The sequence below is a fragment of the Oryctolagus cuniculus genome, chromosome 3, assembly GCF_051225735.1.
Source record: "Oryctolagus cuniculus isolate XC-2025 breed Fujian yellow rabbit chromosome 3, ASM5122573v1, whole genome shotgun sequence".
NCBI classification, from domain to species: domain Eukaryota; kingdom Metazoa; phylum Chordata; class Mammalia; order Lagomorpha; family Leporidae; genus Oryctolagus; species Oryctolagus cuniculus.
In genome coordinates, this window is record NC_142869.1 from 145,043,296 (window position 1) to 145,063,458 (window position 20,163).

At 40.8% G+C, this 20,163-nt stretch overlaps 1 protein-coding gene across 6 annotated transcripts in view; it reads left to right on the forward strand.

The window, feature by feature from the left end:
* Nucleotides 1-20,163, forward strand: part of CD36 (CD36 molecule (CD36 blood group)) — a 233,588-nt gene that overhangs the window by 81,979 nt on the left and 131,446 nt on the right. Inside the window, exon 1 of one of the 6 annotated variants that reach the window (XM_089328506.1) lies at nucleotides 13,498-13,624. The exons of the other annotated variants lie outside the window; for them this stretch is intronic. The gene's annotated coding sequence lies outside the window, so the exon portion shown is untranslated. Of the gene's footprint in view, nucleotides 1-13,497; nucleotides 13,625-20,163 lie in introns of those variants that run through there. 6 annotated transcript variants of the gene reach the window in all.

Sequence of the window (20,163 nt, forward strand, 5' to 3'; positions counted from 1 at the left end):
TTCAGAGTTCTATTTAGGATATCAAAGAATTCTGAAACCTTATGCTGATTTACTTCAATTAATCATTCACTCATTATAATATAATTTGTCATAGACAGCTAAGGTTGAAAATGTTAGCCCTTTTCTATCATGTGTTGCTATATTTTTCTATCATAAGTAGTTATGAAATTTGTGCTTAGATATCGTCTGCTGTTCATATATAACTTTCTGAATACTTCCTGCAAGAAACTGTCTTGGATTTTGTTCTCTTATTAGGCAATGCAAGTACAGAGGAGGGCACTTGGACATCGCAGCACTGATACGGATTTCTCAGAGGATTTCTCCTTCTTTGACTTCATCAGTACTTTGCCTGTAGCCTGATTTCTTTAGGGCTTTTGCCTCTTGACATCTCTTGACAACTTGCCAAAAGGAATTTCAAGGCAACCACAGTGTGGAAAGGCACAGTCAGCTGCTTTTGCACTCCTGAGAAAGCCTTTCTGGGTAACAAAGTTTGTTGTTTTTTTTTTTTGTTTTTTTTTTTTTTTTTTTTTTTTGCTTGAAGTCCCACCTAGGACAATTTGAGAGTGGAAAATTTTGAGATTTCAGCTTTTGCATTTTTTGAAGCCCATTTTGTCTCCCTAAAATTCTACTTCCTACCAAAACCATACCTTCTCTCCTCACCCCTACCTTCTACTCTAGTTCCTGGAGAAAAACTATATGAGTCCAGGACCTTAACCAGAAGATCCATCAAGCAGGGGATGTATTTAACTCAAATTTCTTTTCTTTCTTTTTTTTTTTTTAACTTGGCAGGTTGAGTTATAGACAGTGAAAGAGAGAGACAAAAAGGTCTTCCTTCCGTTGGTTCACTCCCCAAATGGCCGCCACGGCCAGCATTGCACTGATCCGAAGCCAGGAGCCCCTTCCTGGTCTCCCATGGGGTGCAGGGCCCAAGCACTTGCGCTATCCTCCACTGCACTCCCGGAGCACAACAGAGAGCTGGACTGGAAGAGGAGTAACCGGGTACAGAACCCGGCGCACATGTGGGATGCAGGTGCCGCAGGCAGAAGACTAACCGAGTGATCTATGGCGCTGGCTCCATAACTCAAATTTCTTACTTTCCCCTAGTGCCTGAGGCATAAAAGACCCTTAGAAACATATTGATTGACTTTCTGACAACTTTATTGACTAATGTCCATATCAATAAAAATAAATCAGTAAGTATAGCTATTGTTAGATATTTTCCTTGCCTTCCTTTTCCCTTCTTCCCTCTCCTCCTTCCTCCCCTCTTCTTCCTCCTCCTCCTACTTCTTCTACTTCTTCTTCCTCTTCTCCCCCTCCTTATTTATGTTTTAAGATTTGTTTGACAGACAGAGGGAGAGAGGGAGGGACAGAAAGATCTTCCATCAGCTGTTCACTCACCAAATGCCAAAGCCAGGAGCTGGGAGCTCCATCTGGGTCTCCCACAGGGGTGGCAGGAAACCAAGTACATAGTCCAGCATCAGCAACTTCACAGGAAACTGGATTAGAAACAGAATAACCAGGATTTGAACTGGCTCTCCAATATAAGATTCAGCATCCCAAGAAGCAGCTCAGCCCGCTGCATTGCAGTGCACATCCCTCCTCTGTCTCTTTCAAGTTATTTTTAGATTGCAGTCATTATAATTAGCTATTTGCTTATTCTTCATCATATTTTGAATTTTAAAAAATAACTTGACATTACTTTGGTTTATGGCTTACTACCTCTGGTTATTTTACATACCTTAAATCTAAAATAAGTATACAAAACTTAGTGAGCCCAAGTAAATATTTGAAATAAACATTCTTTTTCTTTTTCTTTCTTTTTTTTTTTTTTTGTCTCCTTTTCTTTGTATTTTGAAAATACAAAGCCCAAAGAAAGCACAGTCTGTTCAGGTCAAGGCTATGTGTCTCAGAGAACAGAGTTCACTTCCTTGTTTTTCTTCATCTTTCCCTATGAGGCTTTCCAGAGACAACTTTGGGAACTTGTCATCCTAACAGAGCTTGGGGAGGACAACAGAGCTGTATTTTCCTTTCTGTTTTATACCTGTTCTACAACTTCTATGGATAACAAGAAATGAAGCAGTGCTAACACACTCGTTAGAGGTTCAAAAAAAAAGACAATGAAAAGGAGGCAGAAAATAAAACCTAAATCAATATGAAGAGAATGGGTAAAATGCAAATAAAGAGTATTATAAAGCAAGGTTAATGTATTCTTGATACAAATACCTGAGGAAATACAGACATTTATGTAATATGGGGGAAAATAGAAACTTGGAATTTTATGGTTAGCTGATATTTAGAAATCACATAAAAGCTTACTCAAAAAGCTCTTATATTAGGGATTGGAGACCTGGATTATTTTCTTGAATAAATCAACCATTTGAAGCCCACAACAAAGTTAGAATCTGGGTTTTCCTATTTTAAATAAAGTCAAGGGACTAAAGTTCCTTCATGTGATTAATATAAGCTCTGAGTATAAGGATTCTGGTTTCTTCCCTTTGGTATCTGAAGATCCTACTCAACTAAAATCCGTGTGATAGACCAATATGTACTGAGTACACTGATTAAATAAGACCTAATATTTGGGATAAAACTCCCATGTCAACTAATAAAGATCCAAGTTACAAAAGCTTTATAATATTGGACTTTTTGAATACTTATACATTTTTAGTAATTAAATGAAAACTCATGTAACTATTTATATTTGAATATTTTCAATCTACAAAAACAGCAATTCCATGTTTCAATCTAAAAATCATTGGCAGAGAGCAGATGTTTAGCATGTTGGTTAAGAGTTCTGCCTTTAATATTAGAACACCCATGTAGGATACCCTGCTCTGACTCAGGACTCCAGCTTCCTGCAAATACAGACTCTGGAAGGTAGCAGTGATGGCTCAACTACTTCAGTTCCTGCTGCCCATGTGGGAGACCTTGCTTGAGTTCTTGGTCCCTGATTTCAGCCCTGGTCCAGCCCCAGCATTTGGGCAGTAAACAAGTGGAAAGGAGAGTGTTCTCTTTCTCTCTTTCTTTCTCTCTTGCTCTTTCTGTCTCTCAAATGAATAAATAAAAACATTTTCAAAAAATTCACTTCAATAATGAATAATTCTAATTATATGGGGGAAAATGCCATGGCATGTTGGAAAATATGAACTCTGACAATGGCAAGAGGAATTTTTGTCTTATTTTGTTGGATAGGTTGGCAGAAGACTCATCCTGGGAGCTTGTAAAAGTAGAGATACCTGAATCCCTACCAACTAACATCATGGCCTAGAAAAGAAAACCTAAGCCTTCCTGACATGGAAGGCTCTTGTCTTTTCTGTTCAGTACCACCTCCTGACCAGCTCAGTTTGCTCCATTCCTGAGCATATGTTAGACATCCTTAAGTCCCCTTGCTTTTGCTATTTCTAGTTGAACTTCTACAGCAGTTTGTGAAATTAATAAACTTATCAACCCTCTCCTCATAGATTTATTTGTGTATCCATAATTTGTTTCTCCCCCATTAGCTAGTAAAATCCCCTTTGACAAGACCACAACCCTGGTATTTTTTTTTCTAGCAAATAGAATGTGAGGGACTGGCACTACAGAATAGTGGCTAAAGCCACCGCCTGCAGTGCAGGCATCCCAAATGGGTGCTGGTTTGAGTCCTGGCTGCTCCACTTCTGATGCAGCTCCCTGCTATGTCCTGGGAAAGCAGTGGGAGTTGGCCCAAGTGCTTGGGCCCCTGCACCTGTGTGGGAGACCTGGAAGAAGCTCCTGGCTTTGGATCAATTCAGCTTTAGTGGTTGTGGTCATTTAGGGAGTGAACCAGCAGATTGGAAGACTTCTCTCTCTTTTTCTGCCTCTGACTTTCTGTAACTCTGCCTTTCAAATAAAAATAAATAAAATCCTGAAAAAAAGAAAAAAATAGAATGTGATTAAGAAATATTTGTGATATCCATAACTGAATGGCCTGTGTCCACATTGTTGTAGTGTGAAGACCATGACATCAGTATGAAACATGGATGCTTGTTCCATTCCGAGGGACTGCAGACAGTGACTATGCTAGTTTTACTGGGGCTAGGGGTAGTTACAGGAAGGGCCTCGTTGAGCTGGTGCAGATCTGGTAGGTCTTGCATCTGAAGGCTAAGGATTTTGGCACAGGCGAGGCTGCCTGAGGTTCTTAGCTTCGTCCTCTGCCTCACTTTCTTGCTTTCACTCTCAAAATGGAGCAAATTGTAAGTTATTAGTTTCTCGTTAACTTCTCAAGTTCACTTTGCTACTAGCTGTGCCTTACTAGTGTTCCACAGCTGGATTCAATCTCAATGGGGAGTTCTGTCTTTTTTTATTTCTTTGGCACTGCTGATTTTCTGCTCTGAATGTCTTCTTCTTTAAGGTGAAATCCTATCAGCTCTCCTTAATTCTCTTGGAATTTGTACTCAGTGTAACAGGCAGTAGTCTTTTGGAAACATGCCAGAACCTCTGACCTATAATTTACGACACTGGCTGAATGACATGTAAGGAAACAAATGAACAAACATTTTCTATAATGTCCCCAGAGACTTTCCCCATTAACATCTAATTTTAGATTGTTTCAGTTCCTGCTATTGGAGGTCCTGGCCTCTTCTGAGATACACAGTGCTTTCAAATTTGCAGCAGAAGGCGGTGGACCCATAGGGGACAGAGATCTGTTTTTTATATTCTGCATTTTTAACCTTTCCCTTTTGCAAGTTAATCAGGGCAGGAGGAAATAAACACGTTTTGTCTTGACCATTGTACCATGGGAGTGTTATCCTCCTCCATTTCCCCAATGATAGTGGACTTCCAGAGGGCTGCTGTTAAACTGCAAAATTTCAGCAGGTTGTGTCCTAAGAACCACTTGGCAAGTGCTTTTACCAAGCAGAGGACAGAGCCTGCAGGCCAAGTGCTCCTCTAATGCTATTCTTGGGGACTCAGCATTCGGCTTTGGAGTAAGATGGCTTACGTCTAAGAACTATTTGACATTTCACCTACATTATAACCCAGAAGGAGAAAACAATGATGAGAGGAAGGCTTAAGACTTACGGAGCATTTTGGAGTTCTCAGAAACTAGGCTTTGTGCTTCAGAATATCTTCTGAATAATTATGAAGATGTGAAACTAGAAGAGAATTACAAAAAAATCACTATTTTCTGAGCAGTTTCTCCTATTTCATAGGAAAAGAAAGAGCAATACTTTGGCAAATCCATAGAACTGGAGAATTTTAATCCCTTTTTAGACAAATATATGTTTTCTCTGTTATGTGTTAGTTTATATAAAATACAAAAAATGCATAGGAATGAAACAGAAATATTGTGATTTGATTGTTATTTTAACCCTTGTTCATACCCCTGCAAAACTCTGGTCTTTTTTTTTTTTTTTTTTTACTCATTGAATATTATGGTTAGTGGTTCCTTAAGCCTATGATTAAAGATTAGATGGAAATTATGTTTTTTAAAATATTAAATAAAATAGGAAAGAAGGGGGGAAATTAAGGTTGGGAGTGAGAGGGAGGGAAGTATGGTTGTTAGAACTGTACTTATGAACACATGAAATTTGTTCTCTTTATGTTCAAAACAATTTTAAAAAGAAAAAATAATACTAAGGTAAAGAAAAACAAAAAAATCATGAAATGCAATTGGTCTATCCTGCTTTTGTTGAAATATAATTGTGTAGGTAGATTAACTTAACTTCCTTTAGAGTTCTGTGGGGAGCAACTGAGACTAGACTAAATTACTGGAACTAGGACTAATTCTATGCATCTGATCTCCCACAATATGGCGCTGAGAGAGAGCAAACAACTTCTACGCAGCTGCCTCGCCAATTTGACTAACAAGTGGCAGGAGCTGATCCTGCTCCTGATTGTAGGAGAGCAGCGTGCTCAGTGTGTGGGTAGCAGAGCATGGATTGGTGGAAGAGGACTATAAAGGAGGAGAGAGACAATATGCACCAGGGAACATCTGAGGAACATCTGAGCAGCCCCTGAGAGAGCTGGCTGGCGGGGTGCCGCTCCTCCGCGAAAGTGGGGAAAGCGGCAGGGGTGCTGCCCCTCCGCAAAGGTGGGGGTGGGGTGGGGCAGCAGCTAACCCGGAACGGCGTCGTTCCTCCGCGAGTGAGGGAACGGCAGCCAAACCCAGGAAGGGCCGGGCAAAAAGAACAGCGCAGGGTCTGGTGTCGTTCCTCCGTGAATTGGGGAGTGACAAGTTCACACTTAATGGCTCTACATTTTATTCACACCAAAATAAAAAGCAGAAGTTTTCATTCTTTAACCGTAGATAGGGAATGTATTGTAAATATAAAGGAAGGAAGTTTTGCCTTTCAAGGACTCACCTACTTCAAAGAGTAACTGAATCTCTCTCTTTTTTCAAGGAAGATTTAACAAATTTATATCAATTCCTAGTTCAATAAGAATCTCACAGCAAATGTAATTATTCTTTTCATTAATTAGATCTTGAGATTTTTTTCCTTTCTACCATTTACTTTGTCACTGGCTGTACTCTTTCCAGATAGTTTCAGCAATTGGGTCACTGCATCACTTAAGAAACATTTTTTTTTTTACTTCCACAACGTGAAATACATGGGCACTATTTTAAGTGCTAATTGTTTTATTTATTTATTTATTTATTTATTTATTTATTTTTACAGGCAGTGAGAGAGACAAAGAGAAAGGTCTTCCTTTTGCCATTGGTTCACCCTCCAATTGCCGCTGCGGCAGGCGCACCACACTGATCCGATGTAGGGAGCCAGGTACTTATCCTGGTCTCCCATGGGGTGCAGGGCCCAAGGACTTGGGCCATCCTTCACTGCACTCCCGGGCCGCAGCAGAGAGCTGGCCTGGAAGAGGGGCAACCGGGACAGAATCTGACGCCCTGACCGGGACTAGAACCCAGTGTGCTGGCGCCGCAAGGCGGAGGATTAGCCTAGTGAGCCGCGGTACCGGCTGCTAATTGTTCTTGTTTCTTGAGTTCCACTTGAGTGCGAGGTACTGTGATTAAGAACTTTTCAATTTGATTGTCAACTTATCAGATTGTTCTCAAATATAAAGGGAAGGCTAATAATGGTATTTACCTCCTTTTTTTGCAGTGTGAAATGCATTTGATGAATATAAGCCTTTAGAGTAGCATAGGTCCCATAATAACTCTTAATATACTTACTATATTATATAATATTAATATATAATATGACCCTAGTATATTAATATATTACTTAATAGAATTGTCCCATGATGGAGGGGTGGTAATTTTTAACACATTAGTGTCCAGTAAACTCAAGCTCCAGAGTTTCAGAAAGTTGCTCAATTTCACAAAATAAATAGAGAAATAAAAATCTGTCTCCATTCCAAGCCTAAGTTTATAATCCACCCCTCTTATTGGTGCTGTACTCCCCACCTTCAAATACTGCCCCCTGGTACTTACGGTACAAATGAGGAAGGCATTGCACTTTGACAAATGTGCTTAATTATAGGAGAGGTCTCTGCCTGAATCATGCTGTCCATGTGGCATTTTGTGTTTGCTGGTCACTACACTTCCTTTCAGGTCTCTTTTCTATCGTAGGTTTGTTGCCTCCCTTTTCTCTTGCCCCGTTCTCCCACCTATTCTTTGATCTTCTAACTTGACCTTTACTGGGATCTCTAGTAAAGCCATCCAAACTCTCATTGAAATTGTCTGTCACCATTTCTCAGCAGACCATTTCTTAGGCATGGTGTAAAACCTGCTTCAGTGAGCCCTGTCCTGATTTTAGTTTGCAACTTTAAAGGTAGTTAGGAATACCTCAGATGGCTCTTCAAAGATGACCATAGTCTTTCTGAAGCTACTCTAAAAATTCATAGGGGAGAAATGAAACACTAATGCATGTTTCTGAATTTGGCGTCAGATGGTAACTACACAGGACTGTGGAAGTTGCGGGGGGGCTCCTCCCTCTGCGTAATGGCTAACAATAGCTAATGATGTGCCTTATTTCACTTCTTGAGGCATCACATGAACCTTGTAAAATAAAACCAGGCACAAAGCAGTGATTTCTAGGCAAGGTTCCACAAATCTGGGAGAACGTTTTGTGAAAACCTTATTTGAGTATCAATTCTTACTTTGAATAGGATAAACAAACCTGTGCACCTACGTCAAAAGAGCCCTCTGACTCTTTCATAGACAATTTGTAAACAAGTTTTTACTGGCATATAAATCGAGGAAAAGTCACCCTGCTCCTTCCTGCCTTTCAATTAGGAATATAGGCAGAGCTTCTGTTTCTCTTCGTGTTCTCTTAGCACTAACCTCCATCCTAGTGGCCCAGGGATAAACTTCCTGACATTTTCCCCTGCAAGCCCAAATCAATAATAATTTCTCCTGCAGAGATGAATTGGCCATGAAAATTTGGACTACTCATATTGCTATTTCTCAGTAAACTGTGAAGAGTGCCATGCTTCACCGTGCTAAGAAATCTGTCAGGAATGATAACATATAATGTATGAGGCATCTAGAAATCAGTACAATTCAGCTGCACAGTGTAGTTTCTGTTTCTGGCCTTTATGAACACTAGTCCATAAATCCTTGCATGAATTCACACACACGCTGACATAGTCTTGCTAACCGAGGATTAACTGAAAGAGTCAAAATCACTCATTCAGGAAAACTAAATCCTGACTTTGCAATTATTTTCTGGAACTAACTTGGGGATACTATTTATGCACACACACACACACACACAAAACTATAAAGATGCTTTTAATTCACGATTCAGATCTCATCTCAGTGATACCTTTATTTATGGAATCAACTGTATTTTTACATAGTATTTCTTTTTCTTTTCTTTTTTTTTTATTTTTTTGACAGGCAGAATGGACAGTGAGAGAGAGAGAGATGGATAGAAAAGTCTTCCTTTGTCGATGGTTCACCCTCCAATGGCCGCCGCGGCCAGCGTGCTGCGGCCGGCACACCGCGCTGATCCGATGGCAGGAGCCAGGTGCTTCTCCTGGTCTCCCATTGGGTGCAGGGCCCAAGCACTTGGGCCATCCTCCACTGCACTCCCGGGCCACAGCAGAGAGCTGGGCTGAAAGAAAGGCAACCAGGACAGAATCCGGCACCCTGACTGGGACTAGAACCCGGGGTGCCGGCACCGCAAGGCGGAGGATTAGCCTATTGAGCCGCGGCGCTGGCCTATATAGTATTTTATCTAAAAATTTCTTTTCCCACATAGCCATGTTGCTTCCCTTCAGCCAATTTCCATAGCTCCAGTAAATACTTTTTATTTTGCTCAATTTGTCAAACTTTATGACCTTAAGTTCTCTTCTTATGACTCAGAGTCCCATGACAGGCAATGTCAAACATAAAATCTGAATGTCTATGGAGTCTGGGGATAAATCACTGTTGACTCCACTTGGCTTCAAACTGAGATTGAAGTCTCAATATATACTTTCTGGGTATAAAATATAATCTGAGGGGCCAGTGCCGTGATTCACTTGGTTAATTCTCTGCCTGTAGCACCAGCATCCCATATGAGTGTCGGGTTCTAGTCTCAGCTGCTCCTCTTCCAGTACAACTCTCTGCTGTGGGCCAGGAGGGCAGCGGAGGATGGCCCAAGTACTTGCACCCCTGCACCCGCATGGGAGACCAGGAGGAAACACCTGGCTCCTGGCTTCAGATTGGCGCAGCAGCGGCCATGGCAGCCATTTGGGGAGTGAACCAACGGAAGGAAGATCTCTCTTTCTCTTTATGCCTCTGCCTCTGCCTTTCTGTGACTCTGACTTTCAAATACATTTAAAAAAATATAATCTGATTGGAAATGATCTACATGCCAAGACTTTTCAGTTTCTAGAAAATTGTCAAGATTTTATCAGAAGTTTTAGCTTTCTAATGTTGAAAAATATTTCCTATGGTGTTTTAGTTTTGCTTTTGCTATTTATCAATATTTTTATTTATCTTCATTTATGATGTGAATTACACATTCATACAACATGTGCTAGGTAGGTAGTCTTTGCATTTATATATATATAAATATATATATATATACACACACATATGCATATATTTGAGAGATAGAGATCATGGAAGAATGTAAGAAAGACAGAGCTTACTCTCTCCGAATGTCTGCAATAATATCCCAATCTTCAACTTGGGTGAAAGCCAGGAACCAGGAAATCAATTCAGGTCTCCCATGTGGGTGACAGGAACTCAATTACTTGAGCCATCAGTGCCACCTCCCTGGGTTTGCATTAGTAGGAAGTTGGAATCAGGAGCTGTAGTTGGGTACTGAAGCTTGATACTCCCATATGGGACACTGGCATCTTAACTACTAGGTTAAATGCCTGCCCTGATATATCTCCTTTTACTTCAATTATATATGTAATTTATTAGGGTTTATTACTGAGACATTTGCTAAGCCCACATGGTGCTTATAACCCGGCAAGCAGAAATCACTATATGTACAACATTTCACTAAAATGCAAGCCAAAAATTAGGAGGTGACGTGGAAGCTACACATTCCATTTTCCATGTGGGAAAAAAATCAAAGAAGGATTTCCAGCATGAAAGATTGTTTTATTCCTGAGGAACAGATTAGGTTTCTAATTAAAAACATTTTTAACATATATTAGTAAAATTTCAAAAACATAGAAAATCAGGAAATATAGTGAAACTGTTAACCTTCTTATTTATTCCATTATTAGTAATATTTTGCTATATATGCTTCTGAAATCAGATTTTTAAAATTTTATTTTTTTGGCCGGTGCCGCAGCTCAATAGGCTAATCCTCTGCCTGCGGTGCCGGCACCCTGGGTTCTAGTCCTGGTCAGGGCGCCAGATTCTGTCCCAGTTGCCCCTCTTCCAGGCCAGCTCTCTGCTGTGGCCCGGGAGTGCAGTGGAGGATGGCCCAAGTGTTTGGGCCCTGCACCCCATGGGAGACCAGGAGAAACACCTGGCTCCTGCCTTCAGATCAGCGTAGTGCAGTGGCCGCAGAGCGCTGGCTGCGGTGGCCATTGGAGGGTGAACCAACGGCAAAGGAAGAACTTTCTATCCATCTCTCTCTCTCTCACTGTCCACTCTGCCTGTCAAAAAAATTATTTTTTATAGGCAGAGTTAGACAGTGAGAGAGACAGGTCTTCCTGTCCGTTGGCTCACCCCCCCAAATGGCTGCTATGGCTGCGTGCTGTGCCGATCCGAAGCCAGGAGCCAGGTGCTTCCTCCTGGTCTCCCATGCAGTTGCAGGTCCCAAGGACTTGGGCCATCCTCCACTGCACTCCCGGGCCACAGCAGAGAGCTGGAATGGAAGAGGAACAACCGGGACAGAATCCAGTGCCCCGACCAGGACTAGAACCCGGGGTGCTGGCGCCGCAGGCGGAGGATTAGTCAAATGAGCTGCAGCGCCGGCCGCTAAAAAATTATTTACTTATTTGAAGAGAATAGTGAGAGAGATGTAAAAAGAGAGATGGAGAAAGGGGGAGAAAGAGAGATGGAAAGAGAGTTCTTCCATCCTGTAGTTCACTCCACAAATTATTGAAAAGGCTTGGGCTGGTGAAACAGAAGTGAGAATCCTGGTGCTCCATTTGGGTCTCCATGTAGGTGGTAGGGACCCAAGCACTTGGGCCATCTTCTACTGCTTTCCCAGGCACATTAGCAGGGGACTGGATCAGAAGTGGAGTAGCTGGGACTTGAACCAGTGCTCTGATACGGGATCCTGTCTTCAGAGGTGGCTGTTAGCTTGCTGCACCACAATGCCAACCCCAGAAATTAGATTTTGATGGTGGGAAATTTGGGGTGGGCAATCAGTTAAAATATGCTTATAAGTGTTGCTACAGGGTAAAGTCATTCAGGGATTGTTAAAGAAGAAGACATGTAGGATGATAGGTTACAAAACTGAAATTGAGGCTGTTATAGACCTGGTATGCAGCATAGTCTTCTACTTGGAATTTTTTAATTGCTTGATTATATAACCTCATATTTTCCTGTGTTATTTCCCTAAATTCACTTAAAAGCAAACACTTTTGAGTGTTAGTGAAGCAAAAAAGAGTTACACTGTTAGTAGTGAGAAGAGGAAAACCTGGCCATGGAGAATGATAATGAGTTTGGGTTTGATATTGAAGCAGCAACTCTGGTTGTCCTTTAACACCTATTCTCTTCTGCAAATTACTTTCCAGTTTTTAACTGATACTTTTGCTGTTGAGAATAAAGGCCACATTTCTTTAAAAAATATTTATTTGAGAGGGAGAGAGAGAGAGGGGAGAGAGTAAGTGAGAGAGTGAGCACACTCCCATCTGCTGTCTCACTCCCCAAATGTCCACAGAGGCCAATGACAGTATCTGGGAATTCAGTTCAATTCTCCCATGTGGGTGGCAGAAACCAAACTATGTGAGCCATCACCTGCTGCCTCCAAGAGTGCACATTAGCAGGAAGCTGGACTCAGGAGTGGAGCTGGGACACAAACTCAGGCACTTCAATGTGGCATACAGGCATACCAAGTGATGTGTGAACTCCTATACTGAGCACCCTTCTTGCCCAGAATAAATGATACATTTGCCAGCTTATCCTATAGACAGATGTGGATATGTGGCAGGATTAAGGCAATGGAAAGCAAGGAAGTACAGTGTCCAGGAAATGGCATTAAAAATAAATTGGGCCAGCATTGTGGCGTAGTAAGTTAAGCACTGCCTGCAGTGCCCGCATCCCATATTGGCACCAATTCAAGTCTCGGCTGCCACACTTCCAATCCAGTTTCCCTGCTAATGTGCCTGGAAAAACAGTGAAGATGGCCAGAATCCTTGGGCCCCTGCACTCACATGGGAGACCTGCAAGAAGCTTCTGGATCCTGACACATGGATTTAGACTGGCTCAGCCTCAAGTGTTGTGGCCATCTGGAGGGTGAACCAGTGGAGAGAAGACTTTTCTATTTCTCCCCATCTCTGTAATTCTGTTTCAAGTAAATAAATAAATCTTAATAAAATAAGTTTATACTTTCCTTCCACTTCCTCCCTGATGCATGGAAGGTGATGGCCAAAGCTGAAGTTTCAGTGGGAATTTGAGACCATGGTACTGAAAGCTATAACCTAAGGGCAACAATGGAGAGGCATCTTGGAACCTCTCAGTGTGAAGCGAGAGAATAAGCTTGTTTAAATTATGTTGGAATTTCTCACATGTGTGAAGCATAATCTCAACCTACCAAGCACCAATACACTGATTTTGATTTGTCTTATATTGCTTCTTCAAATGTTCTATTGTTTTTTCTATTGTGCAAAAGTGAAATACCTTCCTTGACTCAATACCTGTACTTTGGATTACGTTTTATTCTTTTTTTTTTTATTATCTTTGGTATATAAGAAGTAAACATTTGGTTCTTTTTCAAAGTAAGGTGTTTAGTTGTGAGAAGACAACTACCTAGAATAGCAGCTAGGTTACGTGCACCTGGAAGTTCTTAGGCAAACAGGATGGTTGTGGCCAAAAACAGCTGAAACAAATGCTGTGAAGATTGTAACCCAGTAGTACTCAGCCAATGAGAAACTGGAGGTGGGATCTGTGTGCTAGGAAATAAGTAGTTTGCTGTAAACTACCCCAGGTGTGCTGGCCCACTAGGCACCCAGTCTTGCAAGATCATGGATAAAGTCTAGCTTTTGCTACATTTCCTGAGTCTGAGCTCATCTTTTGAGTGCATGGGTGAGTCTGTTTCTTATAGGCACGCTGAATTATTTTTAGCCATATTGGTATCTTTTGTGAAGTTGGAATGAGTTTAGAAATTATAGTTTAGTTTTGTATCTCACCTATACCAAATATTAGCTGTTTATCTGTGAAAAATCCTTAATCTCTCTGAAAATTGATTTTCTCATCTATAAAATAGTGATAAGATCATCCATTTCAAAAATTATTGTGGAGTTTATATAAGCTATTTATGGAAAATCCTACATAAATCTCATGTTTCTTTTAACTAATAAACAGTGTTTGGCGTATGAAGGAAGATATTAGGTGAGTGAATTACAGCTTTTTTGTCATTCCAACAATAACTGTAGAACAAGTGATGTTCAAAGTCATATTGTGAATACTGTGGTGAGTACAAAAATAGTTGTTACCAAATATGACCTATGTAACTTTGGATCTACAGTTTTCAATTAATAGATTCAACAGAGAACTTAACTCCTAGATGGAGACTTAAGTTTGCATGTGAATTCCTCAAGATTTACAGAGACTACATAGATAATATGAAAGTAACATGAACATCTGATTTTTATAGAATATTACATACCTTAGCTATGGCTCTTTTTAAAGGTTGGTTGATTTATTTATTTAAGAGGCAGAGTTACATAGCAAGGGAGAGATCTTTTATCTACTGGTTCATTCTCCATAAGTTCACAATGGCTAAGGCTGGGCCAGGCTGAAGTCAGAAGCTTCATCTGGGTCTCCCATATAGGTACAGGGGCCCAAGCACTTGGGCGATCCTCCACTGCTCTTCCAGGCCATTAGCAGAGAGCTAGATCAGAAGAGGAGCATGGGGGCTGGCACTATGGCATAGCATGTAAAGCCACCACCTGCCGTGCCAGCATCCCATATGGGCGCAGGTTCGAGTCCTGGCTGCTCCACTTCCAATCCAGCTCTTTTCTATGTCTTGGGAAAGCAATAGAAGATGGCCCAAGTCCTTGGGACCCTGTACCCGCGTGGGAGACCCGGAAGAAACTCTTGGCTCCTGGCTCTGGATTGGCGAAGCTCTGGCCGTTGCGGCCAATTGGGGAGTGAACAAGCAGATGGAAGATCTTTCTCTTGCTGCCTCTCCTTCTCTCTCTGTGAACTCTGACTTTCAAATAAATAAATATCTTAAAAAAAAAAAAAAAAGAAGAGGAGCAGCCAGGAAACTAACTGGTGCCCATATGAGATGCCAGCACCGCAGGTGGAGACTTAACCTCCTACACCACAGCACTGGCCCCCTGGCTATGACTCCTAATTGAACCCTAAGGGGTTACTCATATTTATGATGCAGAACCACATTAAAGAGCAGGAGATATTTTGAGCCAAAGGACCTGATGTTATAACCGATTAGATTATCATCAAACACATTACTAGTAAATGAATGAACATAACAATTGAAAGCCGTCACTGACAAATGAATATTCCTGGAATCATTAAATGAGTTTTATGGGGAAAATCTTCCTTGGTTATCAAATGACTACATTTGATTTCCAAGAGAATTGGGTAAGTTACGGGAACATTGGGTTGCTTCTCAATAAGCTGTTTAGCATCTATCCTGTCCTGATGAACGCTGGTTTATTCCAAGTTACTTCCCAGAATAAATAATAAATATATAATGTACAGTAGATCACTGGAGAAGAACAGTTCATATAGTTTCAAGTTAGGAAGAATTTTGGTGTGTTGGAGGGAGAATAAGCCAAAAAAGGAAAGTGAATTATTAAAATACAGCACCCTTAGTGCCTGGAACTGTGGGTTAGATCTATGTTTGGGAAATACAGTTAAAAATAGGCATTGCTAGTAATGATTTTGATTACAGGAGTATTTCTTTGAATGTGGCACTGACTCATTGGTGGATAGGTAATATTTATGATTGTATTTTCATTGTGTGAAATTGTTATAAAATTGCCATAAAATGGAGAATCATTCAATTTCTGTTCCCTACTAAGGGTTGATTCTAGTTATATGCAAACTAATAAAGGAAACATTAATTGGTCGACTCTTTGGCCCAGATATACATCCAAAGGAGTGGATGGCTGTCATCCCAGGTGACATGTATCTGTGCATTAGATGTTGGAGCTCAGAAGCTAAGCATGAAATACTGTGACAGTTACTGTTTGGTAACTTAACCTCATACTGCTGCACCTGTGCTTGTGCAGGCCCTTAGTATCCTTTGGGAGAGAAAAAGTAAAAATACCTACAATACAAGGCAAATATAGGAGAATTTTGATAGGTATAGGCATCATTCTGTCTTGCTCTGCAATAAAATATAGGTTTCTTTAGGGGGAGACCAGAACTTGTTTATTCCTAGTCTCAATACAGAATTTAAAATATAGAATATACTCAGCAATTACTTCTTAATTGAAAAGTGCAAATGGTGAATTTAAATGACCACTTTATAACACAGTAAAATAAATCTCCTCTGCAGGGACACATTTACTAGGAGTGAAATTTTGATATATTCACATACACAAATACAAAGCCATATAAAACATATATGTATATGTGTATATGTAAGCTAATGAGAAAAATAGTAGTGAAACTGTAAAAATAGTAAACACTTTCTATATAAAGTGATGTGTACTATGCAATGTTCTGGCTAATACATAGTTCCATAAATTATAAAATTTTAGCATACATTATATAATCAGGTAAATGTGAATATAATGTCATCATTGGTGGGAGTATAAAATATTTGCCTTCAGGGACTATGCTCTTAATTACTGTTTGTATATTTATAAGTAGGATATAAATATAAATATAAAAGGCTATTTATGTTGACAAAAGACAAAGCTGTATTTTCCTGGCTTTTTTCACTTTTAACAAAATATTTCAAATATTGCATTTCTGCCTTAGTCACATACCCATGCAAAGAAAACGATGTGTCTTTCTCATGGTAATATTTTCTCATTTTCAGTGTGTTAGTCTGAAGGTGCCAAAGTGAAGCAGGTCACTCATGAGGTGTTCAGGGAAATTATATTATTACTTGCAATTCTTTAATCCAGCAAAAATTTGATTCTAAATAATGGTCTGTTAGCTGTATCTATATAAGCACAAAACGGTAAACGGTATTATGTAGATTACAAATGTTTCATTACACAAATATAAAATGAGATTATTTTTGTCTCTATTGCTATTGGGTTATATCATAAATTTAACTTCTGAATACATTTTGAGTCCATCAGTTTCTTGGCAGTTTTCTCAAGTCTTAACCTCAATACATTACCAAATTTCTTTTGTTCTAGAGTTAGTTCATAACTGGTAGCTTTCATGGTACTTGATACATGAATTGGAACTTTGCTCTCAATTAGCACATATGCTGCTTAAAAGTCCAGCCAAGCTGACCAAACTACGTAGCTCGTCTCTGGAAACAGCAGGCATGGTACTCTACCTTAAAGGGGCTGCTCTATAAATCACCATTTCACTGATATCCTAAGACCCTCTCTGATTGGCACATTCATAAATCTGTAGGTTTACTTTCCACCCTTCAGCTAAAATATGTCATAGAAGAAAAAAAAATTTCCTATACTTTCACAATACTCATACTTACAGAGACTGTCACTTCTGAGAGCAGTTACTTAGGTTTCTCGCCACACTAAGCATTTCTTCAATTCCCTTTGGACCTTGACTGAGTATGCTACAATGTAACTCAGTTCCTACATTGCCTACCTGGAGATAGCATCAGATCCCAACAATTAAGGGCTCTGTCTGACAAGAATCCTCCCCCCTCGCTGCTTCAGATGCCAATCAGTATCCACCTGTGCTACTGACTGGCTATAAATTGAAAGCTCCCTGATCCCAGTGAGTCCCATCACTGGCCAGAACTGCTTCCCACTCAGGAAAAAAAAAAAAAAAAAAAAAAACAGTTTATTGGCAGGATTCCCAGTTTATCACAAAGAACATACTAAAAGATAGACATTGGCAGATTAAGAGGTATAGGGAGCAAGGTCTGGTAGAGCCCTGATTACTGGAGCTCCTGCACACCTGGAGTTCTGGGGTGCATCGTCACCCTTGCACTTGGGTGCATTCTTGTTCAGCAACCTGGAAGTTCCCCAAACTCTGACCCATTAGATTTCTATGGAAGCATGATTACATAGGTGTGATTGATAAAATCACTGGCCTTGGTGTTGACATTAATCTTCAGTCCTTCTCCCTTCCTGGAAGTGAGGAAGTGGAGTTGAAAGTTTCTACTCTTTTTCACAAGGTTGGTCCCCCAGGCACTTCGCTCCATCACATGCTATCCAGGGGCTTTCCAAAAGTTATTTTATTCACAGAAACTCAGATGTGTGTGTGTGCTATAAATAATAGGAAATGCTCATTTTATTGTCATCATTTTAATCATTTAGGAAATTCCAAGCATTTTAGGAATTCTGTGTCAGGAATAGGGCAAAGACCAGACACTTATTAGTGATATGTAACACAACATCCAGTATTTAACCAAACTATCCAGAATACTAGTACTTTATGCTCACCTAGTCTAACTTGCAAAATATTTTCTCTCTCCTTATAGAAACAGAGTGACATCCTTCAGAACATGAGGGTGATCAAGTGTCCCATGTACTGTATTAGGATAGAAACAGAGAGTGAGCAATTTAACATAGCTCTGGACCATTACTGGGAGAGTTTACTTCAATGCTACCCTCCCCATCTAAAGGTAGAGTTTTTGACTCTCTTTATTGATGGGGATTCAAAAAACTAGATTTACCAACTCAATAGATAAGACTAAGTGGCAGATGTAGAACTGATGTGCCCCGATAAAGATAACACATCCCCACTGAACTGTGACTGGGGACACTTGGTCAGTCTATGGTAGATCATTGGCATTCCTGGAATTCTTGCAAGAGCCATTCAAATAAATCAAATGGGAATATCATGGTATCATCCACAAAAATATTCTTAAATCTCTGAGGATGTCATTAATCCCTGCAAGTCTTTTTATTTAAGAAATATTTGCTTGTTTGTTTGAGAGAGATCCATCTGCTAGTTCACTCCCTCAAATGCCCAGGAGCTAGGAACTCAATCCAGGTCCTTCACATGAGTGGCAGGAACCTAACTACTTGAGCCAACACTGCTGCCTCCCAGGGTCTGCATTAGCAGGAGTCAGGAGCTGGAACTGGGCATCCCACCCACATACTCCTAATGTGAGATGTGAGTATCTTCACTGCTAGGCCAGATGCGTGCTCTAAACCTGGTAATTCCAACTACAGCATGGTTTTTCTTCTGAAGTTTCAGGAATGAGAAACCCCAAAGGCATTCACTTGTTTTTCTCTTATGCTACCCTAATGTCTCTTCACCATTGGTCAAACAAGCAATATAAAATTTTTGCCAGCTGCACACTGCATCCTACCCAATTTAGCACTTGGAGATAAAAGAAATACATATAGTGCATCTTTGGATTTGGGTCCTACTCTCTTCTCATTTTTTGGCCTGCTTTAACCCACACTAACCACAGAGCCACACTTTTTTTTTTTTTTTTTTTTTTTGACAGGCAGAGTGGACAGTGAGAGAGAGAGACAGAGAGAAAGGTCTTCCTTTGCCGTTGGTTCACCCTCCAATGGCCGCCGCGGCCGGCGCACCACGCTGGTCCGAAGGCAGGAGCCAGGTGCTTCTCCTGGTCTCCCATGGGGTGCAGGGCCCAAGCACTTGGGCCATCCTCCACTGCACTCCTGGGCCATAGCAGAGAGCTGATCTGGAAGAGGGGCAACCTGGACAGAATCTGGTGCCCTGACCGGGACTAGAACCTGGTATGCCGGTGCCGCAAGGCGGAGGATTAGCCTAGTGAGCCGCGGTGCCGGGCCACACTTGCTTTTTTGTCTCCTGCTGTCAGTCAAATAATATCTGAAGCCCAGAGAAGGTCTGGGTATTTTCCTTTCTTCTTGTTCAGTTATCCTGATAAATGGCATGAGATCTCCTTTGGAAAGATTAGTGCACATTGCAGGAGTGCTCCCTTAGTCAGCCCCGAGTTGCCTCATTTAGCTTCACATCCAGAAGCCAGGGAAGTACAATCCAGCTCTTGAAGTAAGAGGATCAAAAACATTGTCACTGTTTGTTTTAAAGGCTTCTTATGATATTTTTTGTGAAGTTTTTTTTTTTTTAATTTGAACGAGTTACAGAGAGAGAGAAAGATCTTATATCCACTGGTTCCTTCTCCAAATGGCCACAACAACCAGGACTAGGCCAGGCTGAAGCCAGGAGCCTGGAATTCCACCCTGGTCAACAACTTGGGTTGTCTTCCTGCTGCTTTCTCAAGCAGATTAGCAGGTGCTGGAGTGGAAGTGGAGCAGCCAGGAGTCTAACTGGTGCCTGTATATAGGATGAGAAATTTATTTATTTATATGAAAGGCAGAGTGAAAGTGAGAGTGAAATCTTCCATCCACTAGTTTACTTCCTAAATAGCTACAATGGCTAGGCCTGGGCCAGACTGAAGCCAACAGCTTAGAACTCCATTCAGGTCTCCCAAGTGGGTGTCAGGAGCCCAAGCACTTGGGTCATCTCCATGGCTTTCCCTGGCACCTTAACAG